Raw genomic sequence first — 18,234 nt, 5'->3', positions numbered from 1 at the left:
GTCAGATTGAGTAGGGCTTTGAGCAACCTGGTCTAGTGAAAGATATCCTTGTTTATATCAGGGGGGTTGGACTATATGAACTTTAAAGGTCCCTTCCAACTCAAAACATTTTATGATTCTGTGAATAAAAGTATCTCTGAAGCTTTATATTCTGGTTATTAACAAGTGCTTAAAGGTGATGAATGAGCACTGGAGTGCAAGTCTCGACAGTAACGTGTTCCTGGCACAAGCACAACAAAAATGTTTCTATTTTATCACACCTCTAGAAAACGAAAAGTTTTTTTTCCTGTGTCTAATTGCTGTTAAATCACAGTTTTTATCAGAGATCTGTGATCCAGGAGAGGAGAAAAGTTCACTTCACGTTTTAAAAGAAAACAGAGAAGTACAGAACTGACACCAGAAATTATGATAATCAGATTTGTTGGAAGGTGAACCCACATACATTTTTTCATTTCCTGTAAAGAATTTTCTTCCATCACTAACTTTTTTCAGTAAAATGGAGACAATAATGATAATTTTATTATCCACAAGGCTATCTGATGAAAGCTTCTGTGAAGCTTCTGTAATGGGTTGACACTAACTATATGCCAGGTGTACAACAAAGCAATTCTGTCACTCTCCTCATCTGGACAGGAGAGAGAAAGAATTACAAAAGGCTTGTGGGTCAAGGTAAGGATAGGGAGAGATCATTCAACAGTTACAGTCACAAGCTAAACAGTCTTGACTTGGGAAAAGTTAATTTGATTTATTAGCAATCAAATCAAAGTAGGATAATGAAATAAAAATGAAGCTTAAAAAAACCCACCTTCCCCCCACCCCTCCCTCTTTCCCAGGATTCACTTTACTCCCTATTTTCTCTACCTCCTCCCTCCCCAGTGGCAGAGGGGGGCGGGGAAAGGGGGTTGTGGTCAGTTCATCACATTGTCTATGGTGTCCTTTCCTCCTCAGGGGGAGGACTCCTCGCACTCTTCCCCTGCTCCAGTATGGGGTTGCTCCAATGTGCTCCAGCGTGGATCCTTCCCACAGGGTGCAGTCCTTCAGGGACAGACTTCTCCAGCATAGGTTCCTCTCTCCACAGGTCCACACATTCTTACTCCTTTTTCTGACTGCTGCCATTCTTGTGTGGTTTTTCCCCCCCACCTCCTTAAACATGTTACCAAAGAAGCACTACCACTGCTGCCGATGGGCTTGACCTTGGCCAGCAGTGGATCTGTCTTGAAACAGGTTAGCATTGGGTCTGTCAGACCTAGGGGAAACTTAGAGTACCTTTTCACAGAAGGCACCTTTGTATACACCCCACCCACGCTCAACCTTGCCATGGAAACCCAATACATCTTTTTCATCTTCAGAAAAATAGCTACCTTGTCTCTCTTTCAAGTTCTGCTCATGGATATTCTTGTTGCCGAAGATCTCACTTTTCCAGTGAAAAGACTGGGCTTTGCAATAGGTAGTGTAATTATGTGGGTAATTATAGTATGTGGGCACATATATTTTAAAGAGCTCTTCCCTTTTCTTCCTAAAACAGGCTACAGAAGGTAGGGGATCTGCTTCATTTAATGAGCAAGGTTATGCTTTGGTTCTAAATTTTGGTTGGCTGATTGTTTTTTAATAACTACATACAGGCATCATCTTTTTTTCCCAATTACATACACTGAATCTTTCTCAAGTTATAAACTGTATCTTGAAAATAAACTATATACATATGTATGTTTTTATGTCCATACTCCAACACAGGAATCCCTGCTAGAGCAGATAAGCAAAATTTAGAAGACTTTTTTCTCCAAATGTAGATTAAACTTCATGACCAACAATCTTCTCATGAAGTATTTTGAAACTATGTAATTCTTAACTTTTCATTAACATTCTGGTTTTTTTACTTCATTTCACTTCTCTAATATCTTTGCTATAATAATACCATTAGTGTTACAAACACAGTAAAGTCAAAATGAAAAATTGTGGTCTCATAAATACATATTAAAAAAAAATCATGTATTTTGATTCTCTAAATTGACATTTTTAAAGACAAAATATTTTGCATCAGATGCATGTTGACTAGTTTTGATCACTAACATAGCCCTGCTAAAATAATTGGAAATGTCCTGAGACAGGTGAAATATAAGGGGTTTTTTCTGGGTTTATTTTGCCTTTATGGCATCTCACCTTTGGCATGTCCCAACTGAATATAGACTATCTGCATGAGTGAGAATAGTTTTTATTTTCTGAGGATGAGATGATGGCTTCTGGCTAGTTTATGTTGCACAACAAATATAGTCTTTATCCCTGTGTTCTAGATATTGTAAAATTCAGTTATCTTACCAACATGAGCTAGCTAAAAAAGACAGAATTGCCTTTTAGTAAGCATACACTAAAATTTAATCTGCCTTTAAATTTACAGGTCCTTTTCTGTATATTTTCAGCTTTTAACCTCATGGCTTATTCATGATTAAGGGAAACCAAGACTTTGTAACTGGTTAATACTATTATTTTTAAAATTAGGTGTAAAATAAGTCTGTGTGTCTCTTTGATACTATACAAAATTGCAAGGAACTATGGTTCAATTTAGGCATATCAATGCATTCTTTTAAGATGACTTTGCCATTTCTCAAAATGAGATAATTGAAGATAGGTTTTAAAATGTAGCATAGTTCTGGTAAGCTTCTTAAGAATAGTAAAGTAAGGCTAGTTTAAGAAACTGCTGGAATTTCACATCATAAAAATAGTTTTTTTATAGGCAAGAAAACAGCAAGCCTTGATTTCAAAATAGAATAAAAATCAAATTTCCCAGTAGTACATATTCATGAACTATCTTTCTGTTTTTTGTCAGCTGCAGCAGATGTGTAATATGCATTGTCTATGCACACATTATTTTACCAGATCAGTGGTTAAAAAATGTCTTGCATTGTACTAAAATTCATCACATTTCAAATGTGCATTTTTCTTCTGACTATGAAGAACTATAAAACAAATCCTTTAACCAAATTGTGCTTCAGCAAGTTTTGTTTGCTACATAGGTCTTTTGACTGCAAATGTCTTCCTTTGTCAAACTTTGTTTGCTGTGTCAGGATTTTGGAATGCATGTTCCTTTCAAGCCACAGCCAATTTTGCAAGTGGGTGTATGCAATAATTAAAAAGTTTGCATAACTACTGGGAAATCTTGACCAGCTGTAATGGATAAAATTACTTTTGCAAATACACCGAGTAATTTACCAAAGTGGAATTGACATGAAAACTGGGCATTATACTTTCAATTCTTTACAAATGTTCACACACAAGTGTTTGGTATCATGGGAGTTTGAATTGATTTCCTCCTTTTCAATCCATTTAAGGGGACTTGCCACTTAAGCATTAACTGAATGGTAGACTGGTGGTTGCTATAGTATCTTTCTACCTGTCTGAATTCTGGTATTGGACTGCTGTTTCATCCACAGAGGTCTTTTCACTGATGGTTCAGCTCTCAACAGTCTTCTAACAGCTTTCTGACATAGAAATTCTTTCTCTGCAAGAACTTTACTTTCACAAGCATGATATCTTTTCTGTGGTTACAGCTTGAAAAAAAGCAACACAAAGTCTGATAGATTCCTGTAAAATATACTTAATAATCTTGTAGACTGAAAGCCTGCTGCTTTTTCCCTCTATCACAGAAGGAAATACTCTGTAGTTCCTGAGACATGTAAAATGTGTTGCAGGTGAGAGCATTTAAGCTGAAAATTCCTCTTGAGTACGAACAGAAATTCTCAAATGAAGAAAGACAGAGAAAGCAGAGTGTTTAGAAGACCATGGAGGAAAATTTTGGTCATTATGTTTAATATGTTAGTGTAGACTATTTTAATAGTAACATTTTTTCAGCAATTGTTTCAAAAGAGAAGACATACAGAAATGAGTGATACAATGCAAAAACAGAGGTAAATAAAATATATCTTCTAAACATGTTGCTGTTTTCCTTGTAAATATTTTACTCACTAAACTATGATAATGTTTGAAATGCTACTACACCCTCCAGAAAAACTACCACAGTCTAGTAACTCCAGAAAATATTAACACTGGGAGTTGAGTAACAAAGGCAGCATTGTTACACATTGGTTTTATGAATTTTAATATAGGTGTGGAAAAAAATATCTAAGGAATATTACCCAGAACTGAATTCTTAACCACTGGATTCGCTGCTCTGGCAATAAAGAATATAACAAATAATAACATAAGTTTTATAAAATTACAGTTGATAGCTATACAGTGAATGTATTGGAATATATACATATATTACTAGAATTGTTTGGAAATAATTTAATGACCTTGAAAACTTCATTGAAGTTTGGAATAACCAAGGCATATAATATTACTTACTTGAGGAACCTGTTAGGATCTCTTGGCAAGATTCTCTGCAAGCTTGAAGGCTGTGTGAAACGTGCCAATACTAGAACAACACTGCACTAATAAATAACATGGGAAACATGAATAAATCAGCCAGTTGGCACAGACCTTACTTTTCTTTCTGCAAGGAAGTTGTACATTTTTTTTTTTTTCTGCTGCAAAAAAATAATGCTCTTCTACATTTTATTGTAACAGATATTTGAGGTTGGACAGATGTACAACTTATTACTGATAATATAATGTTTCTCAATATAAACTACTACATGCTTTTTTTACACTAGCTTCTAACTTTCCTAAAATTTAACCATTCGGGTTTGATTTTTCTGCCAGATGTTTTAGTAAAACTACTATTATTATCTAATATTTATTTTTAAAAAGTCAGTCTCTGCCCTCCACCCCACACCCCCAAATCTTAAAATAATTCTAAAAAACCCTGTATCATTATAACTGGTAGTAAAGCCTTAACATTTTTATTTTAAATAGCTTGTAAATGCTCAGTACCAATTTTTAGGACCTTTCTTGCTTAACCTTTCAAAGATTTTCTTTGCATTGGCTGTACTCTAAGAACATTCTCCTTGCAATTACCAATCTTTTCTGTTGAAGCAGAGTCAGATTGAGGTCCAGAGCTGGCCAATAGAAAAAAAAGTCTTTGTGACTTTGCTCTGTGGTCCCTCTTTTCTCTTTTCCATACTTCACACTGAAGGAGTAATCAAGAGACAGAATAAAAGTTTCATCCTGAATAAAAGTTTTGTCCACCAAGGTATGGACGACATAATGGAGCATTGAAAAGAAGTAAAAATGGAGAACTGGAACACAGGCTTATAGTGGCTTTGAAGGCTGAGGAGGCTGGGTGGGAAAATAAATTAGTTTAGCCAAAGGAGACTTTAACAGAGCTGCCAAGGCAAAAGAACTAAGAATATGTGGTGAGATGTGGGTGGCATGCTTACAGCATTGCACTGTGCTGCCAGCAAACTGGTCTCAAGTAGAGTAATATTTGACTTAATTCCTTGCCAGTGGACACAAACTACTGACCCCTGATTCAGACAGTGAGAAAAAGAATAACAATTGATTAAAGAAATACGTAACATCTATCCTCCTCCCTCCGTAATCTCTATTTTCCATATGTTCACTAGGGGTTACACTCTTTCCACCAAAACTCTTTCAGGGAGGCATTGGGTGACATAGGATGGAGGACTTATCTGCATGACTGTACGTTGGGGTTTTTTTTGCATGAGGTAGTGTTCGGCCATTCTGGGTGTAACAGTTCCTTTCCGACCACCCCATAATTAACGGTTCACCTACAGGTTGTGATCCTTCATGGATGTCCATGCTCTGCTGTGTATCATCCATGGACTGCAGTCCTTCACTGTTTTCTCAGCCTCGGCATAGGTGACCCACAGGCACAGTCCCTCAGTAGTGTCCTTGTTCTAGCATGTGTCACTCTTCGTGACCAGCATGTGGTGATTCATGGCCTTCTCCTGCACAGGGTGCCACTGTAACCCCCTCCTACTTACACTTTGTCATTTCTGGCTGTTACAAACAGGCGCAGCAAATGAGAAGAGTGTCACAGTGACATGGAGTTAGCTGGCCACCAGACTGAAACCAGAGAAACGAACACAGAGATGGGATTAAGATGAGGAAGGGAAGACTGGGACTGAGTCAGTCAGGATGCCAGAATAAGAGGAGAAGGGCATCAGAAAAATTTCAGTGTGGTGCCAGTGGTGACAACTCCAAATGGCTGGGTGAAAAGTCTGCTATGGACAGGGTGAAGGAGTCTAAGAATATGGTGGGGAGTCTAAAGTTGTTAAATTAATAAAATTGCCAGGAAAGAAGGCACTGTATTTCACCAACACATAGCATGTGTTCCAGCAGAGCTATTCAGTCATTCAAAATTCTGCTCTGCTTCTCTTTTGCCAGCCTCAGAAAATCTCTGTAACACTCACATTTTCTTGCACATGTAAAAAAAGAACATCTGGTTGTTACCAGCCAGGCACACAAGTGCAGTGAAGTGTCTGTGCAAATGTAAAAGTGCATGCTAAGACGTTTCCCCAGCCTTGCAGGTGAATGAAGCACACCATCCCTGGAATATGCCTGGAGCAAACCAGGAGGGACCCTCACAGTGTGCCTGCCTGTTGTGAGCCAGACACAGAAAAAAATGTCCATACAGGTTACTGAGAAACACTCAGATGCCATAAGGTTATTTCAGTCTGGATACTACTTACTTTGTTGGGTTTCTACTTACTTTCATCATTTCACAGCAGCAGCAACAACAGGGTGAAGAAAAAGAAGAAGATAAAGAAAAGAAAGAAGAAGAAGAGGAAGAAGAGGAAGGAGGAGAACAAGAAAAAAGCAACTGATTGAACATATTTCTTCATATGTGGTTCTCTCTTTTCACTTCAGTATATTGCACTTTGATAAAAACAGTGGTAAGGCTTGGTCTGTTCCTTGTGTTCCTCTGAACCTTCAAGTAGACTTCTTATTCAGATACAAATTCTACCTGTTCAATATCACAAAGCAGAGGTGCATTCTGCTGTAATTGAATCAGACAAAAATACCCTGCCAAACAAGAACCAACAGATGGTGTGCATCATGCTACAATCTTTAGAGCTCACTTCGTAGTATTCTTTGTAATAAGCCCTGTCACAACATTGTATAGTGACAGCTCCTGATTTGTATTTTTCAAAAGTGTTTTATGTAATGTGTTGAAGTTACACATAAAAATTTGTCTGCATTTTTTCATGTAATATTCACTTATATTGAGTATTGATCAGGGAACCACCATTCACATCAAGAACTGAATGCACAGAGCAAACCGAAAATCTGGATAAAAGTATCTAGACTACATGGATGTATTCTGAAATTTATTTTTAACTGTTTTCCAGATGACAAAATCATAGCAAACTAAGTTCAGAAAGAATTAGATAGTAGTTGGGTTTTTTTTTTAAATTAAAAATAAGTTATTGATACATTTAACTACTCCAACTAATAACACATCAAAAAAAATGCAGTAACAATTTTTCAGATAAATACTATGGGGTTTATGTTAGCAATCAGTAAATGAGAGTGCAGGAGATTCCCTTCTGGGCTTGTCTCACAATCCCCATTACTTGTCTCTGACAACTAACACCCACTTCTCATGCAAAACTTGCCTTGAACTTTCTCCTCCAAGGAAAGTTTACTTTTCTAATACCATATTGTAATCCTATTTGTCACTGTTGTCATATCGCTTAAATGTCACTCTGGAGAAAATAATACAGTAATTAGCAGTGATTTGTTCAGAATGTCTGTTCTAGGTCTAGTCCATCAGAGCAATAAGTCCTCTAACTTTTCTCTTGGGGGATTACACTTCCTGCTCCCTGTAATAGTCTATGCTCTCTCTTTTTTACCTTTTTCCCCACAGAGATAGGTACATGCAGATATGGCTGTGTACACACATTTCTAGACACACATATATGCATGCATGATCACTTTTCTGGTCTGCTTCAAGCTCTCACCTGTCCATTTACAGTACCCTATTGAGAGTAACAAAACACCACCCCACTAAAAGAGTTCTATCTCTCAGAAGTCAGCTTGCTTTGTCTAGTCTACTCAGAGTAATGTGGGGATTTTCTGCACTGTCTCAATTTAAATAATCCTAGTCCTGTTCTCTTTCAAAGTTCTCACATTCTAGAGCTCACTGTGAACCACTCCCTTCCCTGTTGCGTAAGAAGGTCTTCTCCAGCAGTGAATTTATTCTGTAAAATATTTTAAAATGTCTTAGTCTGAACAGGAACTACCTATTGTGATAGTTGACTTTAACAACGCTAAAGATTCTGATTTAAGGAATGAATTTTAAGCAGCAATGTGTCCTGAGTAGAGCTTTTAACCCTTTAAGAACAGACAGTAAAATAGGATAGAACCAGGTATAGTTGCATTTTGATACAAGACAAAAATTGCAGTAGATTATTTACTCATTGAAGATATTTAAAATAATTATCCTGAAACTCCAGATGTCACTGAACAAAATCCAGATGATTTAAAACCCAAGAAAATACTGCAATTACTGAATAGAAAAAACACAGTTAGATTTCTCCATCCGAGGTTTTACAGACCATTTTCTATTATTATATGAATTAGATGTGAGGTAAGACTATTGCACCCTATAATACAGGGTGTTCCCAATGAAGTTTAGCTTTTATATTTCACTTTCAAATACAACTAGTAAATACGTGATTTTTTTTTTATAAATTTCAGAAAATGTTTTGAGGCTGTAAGCCTGTAGACATGCAGGTTGACGACAGAATCAATCACATTTTCATCATTTAGAAGTTACCTACCATGAACATGTTAGCAAAGAATTTAAGTGGAGTCTTTTGGTGGATTCTCATATTTCAGAGTTTCAAAAGTAGATCAAAATGTAGGCTTACTAGCATTTTAATAATTAAGAATATAGTATATTCAACATATTATCATTCAAGACAATAGCCATGTCAAATGAAAGACTGCTCTTATCAATATGAGTGAATATGTTTTGCTGTATTTTCTTGCATTTTCTATGGTATGTCACCATATATAAGAATTCTATTCTTAATTTTTATTTTTCCATGAAATGGACACAGTCCTGAAGTTAAATAGTAATACTAATAGCTGATTGGATTTCTTCTTCTCCCCCTGTGCACCTCTGCCACCGCCGCATCCCCACCCCCACCCCCCCCACCCCGCCCCATCAAAATACAGTGCTCTTGTTCTTAATTTTTCTAATCTGTTTTTGAAACTCACTTCTATCTTTACATTTCTTCAAGATTGTACAGGGAAAATTTCATGCAAACCCTGTAATATTGTATTATACTAGATAATTGTGTAATGTAAATGTGTGACTCAGGATGAAAATTAAGCAAATAATGTCTGTTTCAGTGTGGCTTTTTGCTACTATGCTAAGAATATTTTGTTACACCTTCCTTTATAATCCCTCTGTTCAACACTGTTCTGTTTATAATAATTTATCTTATACATTAGGATCACTTTCTAGGGTTCAATGGTTCCCATGGTTTGGAAAAAAGGACTTGACTTCTGTGAGATACTAACAGCTTTAGATTCCTGCACTGTTTCTTACAGCCATTTTAGATGTTTTCCTTCATTTTCATACTGACAGAAGAATTTCTGTAGGAATTTCTTCACTGCATATTATTTTTTTCTTCCCTGACCCATTGCAATTTTATAACAGGCTCTGTCCTTTTCAGTTTCTTGCCTTGTTCTGCCTACTAAACTTCTGATTTTAGAAACTTACTTGACTCAAATGGATTGAAAGCTCGCAATGTCCTGTGTTTTCTTGCAAAACGACTCCAGAAATTAGTTTGAGGATTTTGAGGGGTTTATATATTTTCCACTGAAGTCACAAGATACTGAAGCCATGAAGCTGTTACCGCTCTTCTGCAGAACCAAGATGAGCTGCCACTGCTGCAGTGACTATAATCCTTCAGTGTAGGACTAATTGAGGCTGTTACACAGAAAGGACTTGACTAACATCCTACAACATCTCTTTGTAGTGGATTTTATGTAGAAATATTGATGCAGAATTGAATAAACTCAAATAAAACCATATCTATGTGAAACAAAACATTAGTCTGCTATGGAACCTTAAGAAAAAGCTAAAGCATTACGATACCACAACAGTCTTCAAGCTATTAAATGCAAAGTGTTTGTCTTTAGTATGTTTATAAAGTTCACCAGAAAGCTGTGGCATCAGTGTGCCCTTGACACTTTGCGTCAAAATTATTGCTTGAATGCCCAAAAATCTGGGTTGTTTTGCTGAGTAATTACGGACACCACTCAGATCATAAAATGGTATGTAATCTCATTCTTTCAGCTGAAACAGAACTCTTTTGATGAAATAAAAAACCAGTCTTCTCAAAATGTGTCCTTCTTTCTCCTTTTCTGCGTGAAAACTGTCACATTCAACCTGATTTTGCAGATAGTTTTGCTTCCTTTGCATCTGTTTTTAAGTTGATTTCTTATATGTAAAAGAAAAGAACAAGAAAAAAATATATACAGCCCAAGAGATGAACTGCAGCTGACAGCAGGATCTTGGGCTTTGAACAGCCTGAAGTCAAAACTCAAGGGACAGTCTTCAGTATTCTTCTGTGTAGTAGATTATTGTGCACAGTTACCAGTGCATTGCAGCACATCTGTGAGTCATTTTTTTTTGTGAGGACAGCTGTAAGCATGACAAACAGGATACTTTGCTGACTCTGAAAGGTTGAGTCAAAATCTGGTTGATTTTTTGGAATATCAATTTTCCTCTAAATAAGATTGTAGCCATTCCTAGAAGTTCATGCGAATAATGCATCCTTCCATTCTACTGATCCAGATATTGTATTTTGGCTGGAGGAATATGATTAACATTGGCTTACAATCAGTCGTTGACATTAGTAAGATTTAAAACCATTTCTTATTCAAATAATTTTTCATGCTGCTAATATAAAGAATCATAGTGTGACACCAACACAAAAAAAATCATATAGAGGGAAGGGGATATTATTACATAAACTTTTGATTCTGTATGCCTTTACCACATCTGATGACCAAAGTTTCTCCAAGCAAAAAGCATTTTACATCAGTTTTGTATGATGTTAATTGTCTTAGGCTTTAGTAGAGGATCTGGGTAATTCTTTTGCCATATCAAAGTATTTCAACATCCAGGTTTGGTTTCAAGGTCCAATGATAAATGTACATTTTCTTTAAAACATCACACAGTTCACAAGCCAAAACCAGTTATCTAAGGCATTAGACAGTTTATATATGAGCCATAATGATTACACATACATGCACAGACAGTACAAGTTAATCAGACAGTACAAGTTAATATGTATGCTTTTATGGCAAAGGTGGTGTAAATTCATGGAGCTCCACTGACGTATATGTACTTATTGCAATGCTAGTACATTCTGTGATGAACATGCATTCTTTCTCTCTATATATGCATATATGCACATATGCTTAAATATGATTATTTATTATAAGTTCAGAAGCTGAGTAAATTTTTAATACCCATGAAAGGCTAGTTGGACTTTTTTTCCATTTCTTTCCTCCTCTTCATGCTATACTGGAAGATAGAAGTGGAAACACAGAATTTCTGTAGACTTTCAGGGTGCAGTTATTTAGATTCCTGCAGAGATACTGGCAGAGGATGCAAGTTGTGGTATCTTCTGGCTCCTAGGCTTAACTAAGATTGATTTTGGTAAACCATTTCTGTTGGATGATGTTACAGTGCTCACTGTTCACTATGACAATACTTTGTGTTAATCAATACAGTTAAATACCACTTTATCCAAACACAACGTGTATTGCCTCTGATGAACAATCAGAATGTTTATATCATATAATGATTGATGCTAAATGACAGTTTCCTTCAACTACAGGAGAGGAAAAATGAAGAAGTGATATTTTTCTCAGAGTTAGGCACAGTCAAAAGGAGATGACATTTTGACCTGTGGAAATTTCATAGATTGTAAATATGCATAGATGTATGTTCAAAACTTAGAGATTCTAAAACTGGCCTTTATTTCTTCTTTTCTAAAGCTCTTTAAACAGGCAAAAAGTGATATTTCATGATCATACAAAGTAATCAGAATTATTAAATAATTGAGAAAAAGAATCTGGCATTTGATCTGTATAGAAAAACCTACTGCACAAAAAAGTCAAATAAGATATTAAAAAGTAAGGATGAAGAATTCCTTGGGGTTCACTAAGAGCTTATACTAACATGACTGAAAGAACTTCATTGAATTCAACCATACAAGACAGCACGGAATTAATGGTATATGTTATTAGGAGCATAATGTTTTTTGGTGGTGGGTTTTTTGGGTTTTTTTTTGTTTGTTTGTTTTGTTTTGGTTTGGTTTTTTTTAACCCTTTTCCTTAAACTCTGGAAGTCAAAATATATATTCTGATGGGGTTACGTCAGGCTGCTGGTGAGTCACTAGTGGAGTTCCCCAGGGCTCAATTTTATGGTCAGTAAGTGAAGCCTGTCAGAGTTCAAGGAGCACCTGGGTAACACTCTTTATCATATGGTTTAGATTTAGGTGGTCCTGCAAGGAGCAGGGAGTTGGACTCACTGATGGTTATAGGTCCCTTCCAACTCAAGATATTCAGTGATTCTATGATTAAAAATAACATAGACAGTAATGAATTCAAGTACATTTCTAAGGAATTCTGTAGATGCATTTGAAAAGCTGGCTAAACTCCTTTACTTAAAGAATTCTCCCAAAAAACACTCATTTCCTGCAACCAGGGAAAGATTAAAACTGAATAATTGATGGACACAATTTAGATGAGGTATAGGTAGAAGTTCGCTGTTCAGATATGGATCATAAAACAATCAAGATATTCAGCATCTGCACACTTCAGTTAAGTATACCAAATTTTCATGTTTGCATTAAATAGAGCAAGATTATAGTTTATACATAATAAATTATATAATGTAATTGCACCAGCAATTTTCATATTATAAGTTATTATGTTAGAATAATAAAATATTGTTTTTAGAAAAACATCAATAATACTGTGTTATTTTCCACATATAATTAATTAATTAATTAGAGTTGTATATCAGACATGTCACAGACTGAAAATGGAAAGGAAAACAAGGTGCAAATATTTCATTTTTTTCTTAGCCATCAGTATTGATTCTATGCTTTTTTTTTTTTTCTTGGCTAAATTTCAAATATTTAAATTAAACTGAGCAAAACTCTTTTTTAATTTCAGAATTCTGAGTTCCTTTCCTCCTTCTGTGAATTTACTGATTTAGGATGTAGATATTCCCCTTTTATAGCATAATTGATAAAGGTATTTCTGTTTCCAGTTAAGATTTCTAGACATTTTCTCCATATTTTTTTCCAATTAGGAACATTTTAGGAGTTGTTTGTATAATGTAATTATTGTTGTGTAAAGTTTACAAATTAAATCTGGCTTATTTAAAAAAAATCTGATTTTATTTATTTTAATTATGGTTAGTAATAATTCTGCTGTTTATGAAAAATATACTAGGATAAACAGCTTTTTACTGATTTTTACTATCTACTTTATTAAAGTAGTCTCATTTTGTGGCAAATTTGCAGACTGCCTGTTTTATAACAGACAATTGAATACGACACAGGACAAGAGGTGAGGCTTTGCCTCAAGGCAAAGAGGTGCTTTTCTTTCAAACTTAAAACATCCCTACTTATGTATGTTTTCAAAGACTCTTGCTGTTCAACAGGTAAACTTCTGCCTATGCCACATTTGTTCCACCCTGTCAGAAATCCTCTATATCGTGAAGGTAGGGGAGCTTGTGTATCATCATCAAAGTGTAACATCTCCAATTCTTCCCTGCGACTGAAGAGATTAAGTAGAATTTGTATGTGATTGCACCTTGCAGCTGTCAATGCAGCAGCAGTGGGACGAAAGTCTGGAGAGCTTCTGCCACCCATGTTTTCCATACTTTGCATAGGCAGTCAAAGTTTTGTCACACTTGGCTTTGACTAGCATTTCCTTGCGTGTTTCCCTTTTGTATAAAACATTTTTAAAAGCAATTACAATTTTACTCTTTTTTCTTTAGGGTATTGGAGGTATTCTGGTTAAATTTAGCTAGTGAGTAAAACACTAATTTCTGTATGACAGAATCAAAGAATAATTTGTTTGGAAGGACCTTTAAAGGTGATCTAGTCCAACTCCCTCTGCAACGAGCTGGGACATCTTCAGCTAGATCAGGTTGCTTAAAGCCCTATTCAACCTGACCTTGAATGTTTCCAGGACTGAGGCATCTACCACCTCTCTGGACCACCTGTTCCAGTGTTTCACCACACTCATGGTAAAAAATGTCTTCCTTTTATCTTGTCTAAGTCTACCTTCTTTTAGTTTAAAACCATTATCCTTTATCCTATCATTACAGGCCCTACTAAAAAGTTTGCCCCCATCTTTCTAATAGGCACCTTTTAAGTACTGAAAGGCCATAAGGTCTCCCCAGAGTCTTCTCTGCTCCAGGCTGAACCACCAACTCTCTCAGCCTCTCTTTATAGGAGAGATGTTCCATCCCTCTGATCATTTTTTCTGGCCCTCTTCTGGACCTGCTCCAACAGGTTCATGCCTTTCCTGCGCTGAGGACTGCAGAGCTAGACACAACACTCAACACATAAGACAGATCTAGCTAATTGATAATTTTTGTTCAGGTCTCTGTAAAGCTAAGAATCTAAGTGGCAAGGAGAGAAGAGTTTGCAGTGGTAACGTCCCTTTGCTCATGTGTACAAAAGAGATTTAATATAAAAGCCCGATAATACACTTGTACTTTCAGTACCAAATTAATATTCTTATTATAAATTAATATTTTCCTGTAGTGTTTGTACATACACACAACATTCATGCATATATATAACGATCCTGTTTGTGTTTGTTTAACATTCTAGTCCACCAATTAATAATTTATTGAAATTGAATTATTCTTTATAGAGATAATCTTTGCAGGAAAAAATAAAATCCCCTTAACCAATTTAACTTCATTCAGCCTTTGGGGAAGGAACAGCAGATGATGCCAACACCTACACATCAGCGCACAGATGCGTGAAGGTTATAAGGGTTGAATTCTATTATTGAGGAAAAAAGTGTCTTGTTCAAACTGCACTAAGCTAATTACAGAAGGAATATTCTGAGTAAAAATTGCTGTCCCTGGAAATGCAGTCTTTTTGTGGCACAGCTGCTTTCCAAGATCTTACATGATCTAATAGATTAAATCACAAGTAATCCCAGAAGCTCACAAGATCTGTCATCAGCTTTTCATCTCCTACCTCCTGTCTCCTAATTCATCTTACATTTTGACATGAATAAAAAGGAAGATGTGTGAGTTTTGTTTCACAGTCAAAATAAATGACTGGACTCTTTACCTATGGCGTAATCTTGATGCAGTCACTTAGAGCCAAATCTCTGCTCACCTGTGTTCTCCCTATCTTTAGCACAAAAGAATTTCCTTCAACTTAAAGGGTTTTAAGTCTCTTTTTCTCTGGAAGGATAAAGATATACTCTTGAATCTTCTCATCCAGTGACTAAAAAACTATATTTGATGCATTTGATCACACCTCTACCCGAAAATACCTCCACTGATCATATCAGGGGTTTATGATTTTGGATTTCTCAGCTTTATAAGGCATTTCTGCCTTCAGTGCTGAAGAGAATGTCCTTCTTAGATTGCAAAGAGGTCTGATATGAGAAGGGAAAATCCTATCATTTATATCAAGTAACAACCTTAAATCATTTGAATTTGTTTCCTTGGTAAGTACTTGTTCCTTTTAAAAATTAAATGTTCTAGAAATGTAATTAAAATAGCATTTTTTCCATTCTGTAAGAAGTACTTCTATAAGAGAGAAACATCACTTTTCAAGCAATGCAGCAATCTGGAATCTGCATCTTAATTGAACACAAGCTTTTCTATTGTTCTTGCTTAGTTAGTTTTACAACTCTAGCTTTGATGTACATCTTTCACAATAAGACTAAAGGAGCAATTTAAAAGAAAAGCTGCATATGGCAGAGTACAGTGGATTCTAAAAAAAAAAAAAAAAAAGGTAGTTTACATAATAGGAAGAACACTCAAGGTGTCAGAAAAGACTACACAAAATGTATTGATTCTTGTGGGGTGAAAAAGCCTCATCTGAGCATATGCAATGTATGTTCTTCTCCCCCGGATAAGCAGGAATCCAGCTATACTGTAGCTTCTCCTGCTATATGCTCAAATATGCAGTGAGAACACAAACCTGTCATGGGTTTGCATTTCTGAAAACTGGAGTGGAAACCTTGATCTAATGTTTGACATCTGCCTTACAATAGCTCAGTGAAGTTTATCAAAATACAGTATATCATCACAAAGCTGTAACTACTGTCTCGGGGGGTTCTTCCCTGTCTTTGTCATTTCCATGCTACATCAATATTTTAATTTATTTTGCACCAATACTTCCATTTCTCCTTGAAAAGTTTCACTGTTACCTTTTGCTCATTCCTTGCTATAGAAAAATACGGAACTTGTATTTCTTATGTAGAACTAAATGAAAAGCAGAGAGAAAGTTTACTACTTATTTTCTTCTTTCTAAAATTGAATGTGATTTGTTTTACTTCCCTGAGCCTCTGCCATGGTTTAACCCTGGCCAGCAGCTAAGCACCACACACAGCCATACTCTGCCATGGTGGGATGGGGGAGAGAATCTGAAGAGTAAAAGTAAGAAAACTCATGGGTTGAGATAAAACCAATTTAATAGGTAAAGCAAAAGCCACATAAACAAACAAAGCAAAGCAAGGAATTCCTTCACCACTTCCCATCAGCAGGCAGGTGCTCAGCCACCTCTGGGAAAACAGGGCTCCATCACATGTAACAGTTACTTGGGAAGACAAAACACCATCGCCCCAAATGTTCCCCCATTTCCTTCTTCTTCCCCCAGCATTAAATGCTGAGCATGATGTCATGTGGTATGGAATATCCCTTTGGTCAGTTGGGGTCATCTGTCCCAGCTGTGTGCCCTCCCAGCTTCTTGTGTACCCCCAGCCTACTCACTGACGGGGTGGAGTGAGAAGCAGAAAAGGCCTTGACACTGTGTAAGCGCTGCTCAGCAATAGCTAAACCATCCCTTTGTTATCAACACTTTCCAGCACAAATCTGAAACGCATTCCCATACCAGCTACTATGAAGAAAAGGAACTCTATCCCAGCCAAAACCAGCACAGCCTCCCAGGTCCTAGGTACCTTTGCTGCTTCTCACTAAACTTTTTTGCCTTCTGAGAGGTACACTGTCCACTCATGACCTGGCATCAAGCTGTATCTCTCAGGCTCAGAGCAAGAAATGCCCTGTCCCAGCGCCAAACTGGTATTAGTTTGGCAGTATTTCTCTGGCTGCATACTAATATTTTCAAAGTTGTCTAGTCCCAGGAAAAATGCTTCTTTTGATACTTCCTTGATTCTTCAAATCTTATATATGTACCATCTCTGCAAAACACAGTTTTTGAATATCATATGTTTTTTCTTCTAGTTGCTTCCAAAGACATTTTTCTGAGAAGTCTACTTAATCTTGACGGATTTATCACTATTTTTGGGACAATCTTTAGAATATTAACTGAAGGTTTCTCCATTTGAATACCTGGACACATGTGAACAGAAGAAAGGTTATTCTCTACTTCTTATAGCATGAAAACTTATTTGCAGTAAAATATTTCTCAGTTAACTGTGTCCAGTTAAATAAAGCTATTGAAAATAGTTTAAAATTTTAAAGAAAATCAGAGAAAATAGTTTCATTATTAGTTATTAAATGTAAAGGTATGGACATGAATCTTTCTGTCTTGATTGACTAATTACCAGTTATGGAAAGGAGTATAGTATCCCATGGGAATAATTCCTTTATATTCTTCTTGTTTCTTAACCATTTCATAGCACTTGGACACTGTGGAAGACAGATGAATATGGTCAGTGGAAATTTGATTTGGCCCTGCAGAGTAGTTCTGATTTGCGTCCTGCGTGGGGATCTCTACTTCCCAAAGCAAGAATAGTCAAAATTAATTATATGATAAGGTATTAAATGCTCCTGTTTGTTTTAGACTTTCTTTCAAGGACCTTGAGAGAGAGAGAGAGAGAGAGAGTCCAGCACCAGCTCCCTGAATATAACTTCAACTATATAGATAACTATACCAGATTACTGTAGACTTGTTAACAAGTAGAAAAACTAAATATCTTTTTTACTTTGGCTTTAAGCATTACAGTAACCCAATGAAGTTAAGCAAGTACCATTGGAGACAGAATTGTCTATGAATGGATATATAAGATGAGTGAATGGATATCAAAATGGATATGGATAGAACTCATGCAAAGTTAATAGTTTCGTTG

The sequence above is a fragment of the Falco biarmicus genome, chromosome 2 (assembly GCF_023638135.1).
Source record: "Falco biarmicus isolate bFalBia1 chromosome 2, bFalBia1.pri, whole genome shotgun sequence".
Lineage (NCBI taxonomy): Eukaryota > Metazoa > Chordata > Aves > Falconiformes > Falconidae > Falco > Falco biarmicus.
The sequence above is the reverse complement of the archived record's forward strand: the minus strand, read 5'-3'. Positions refer to the sequence as shown.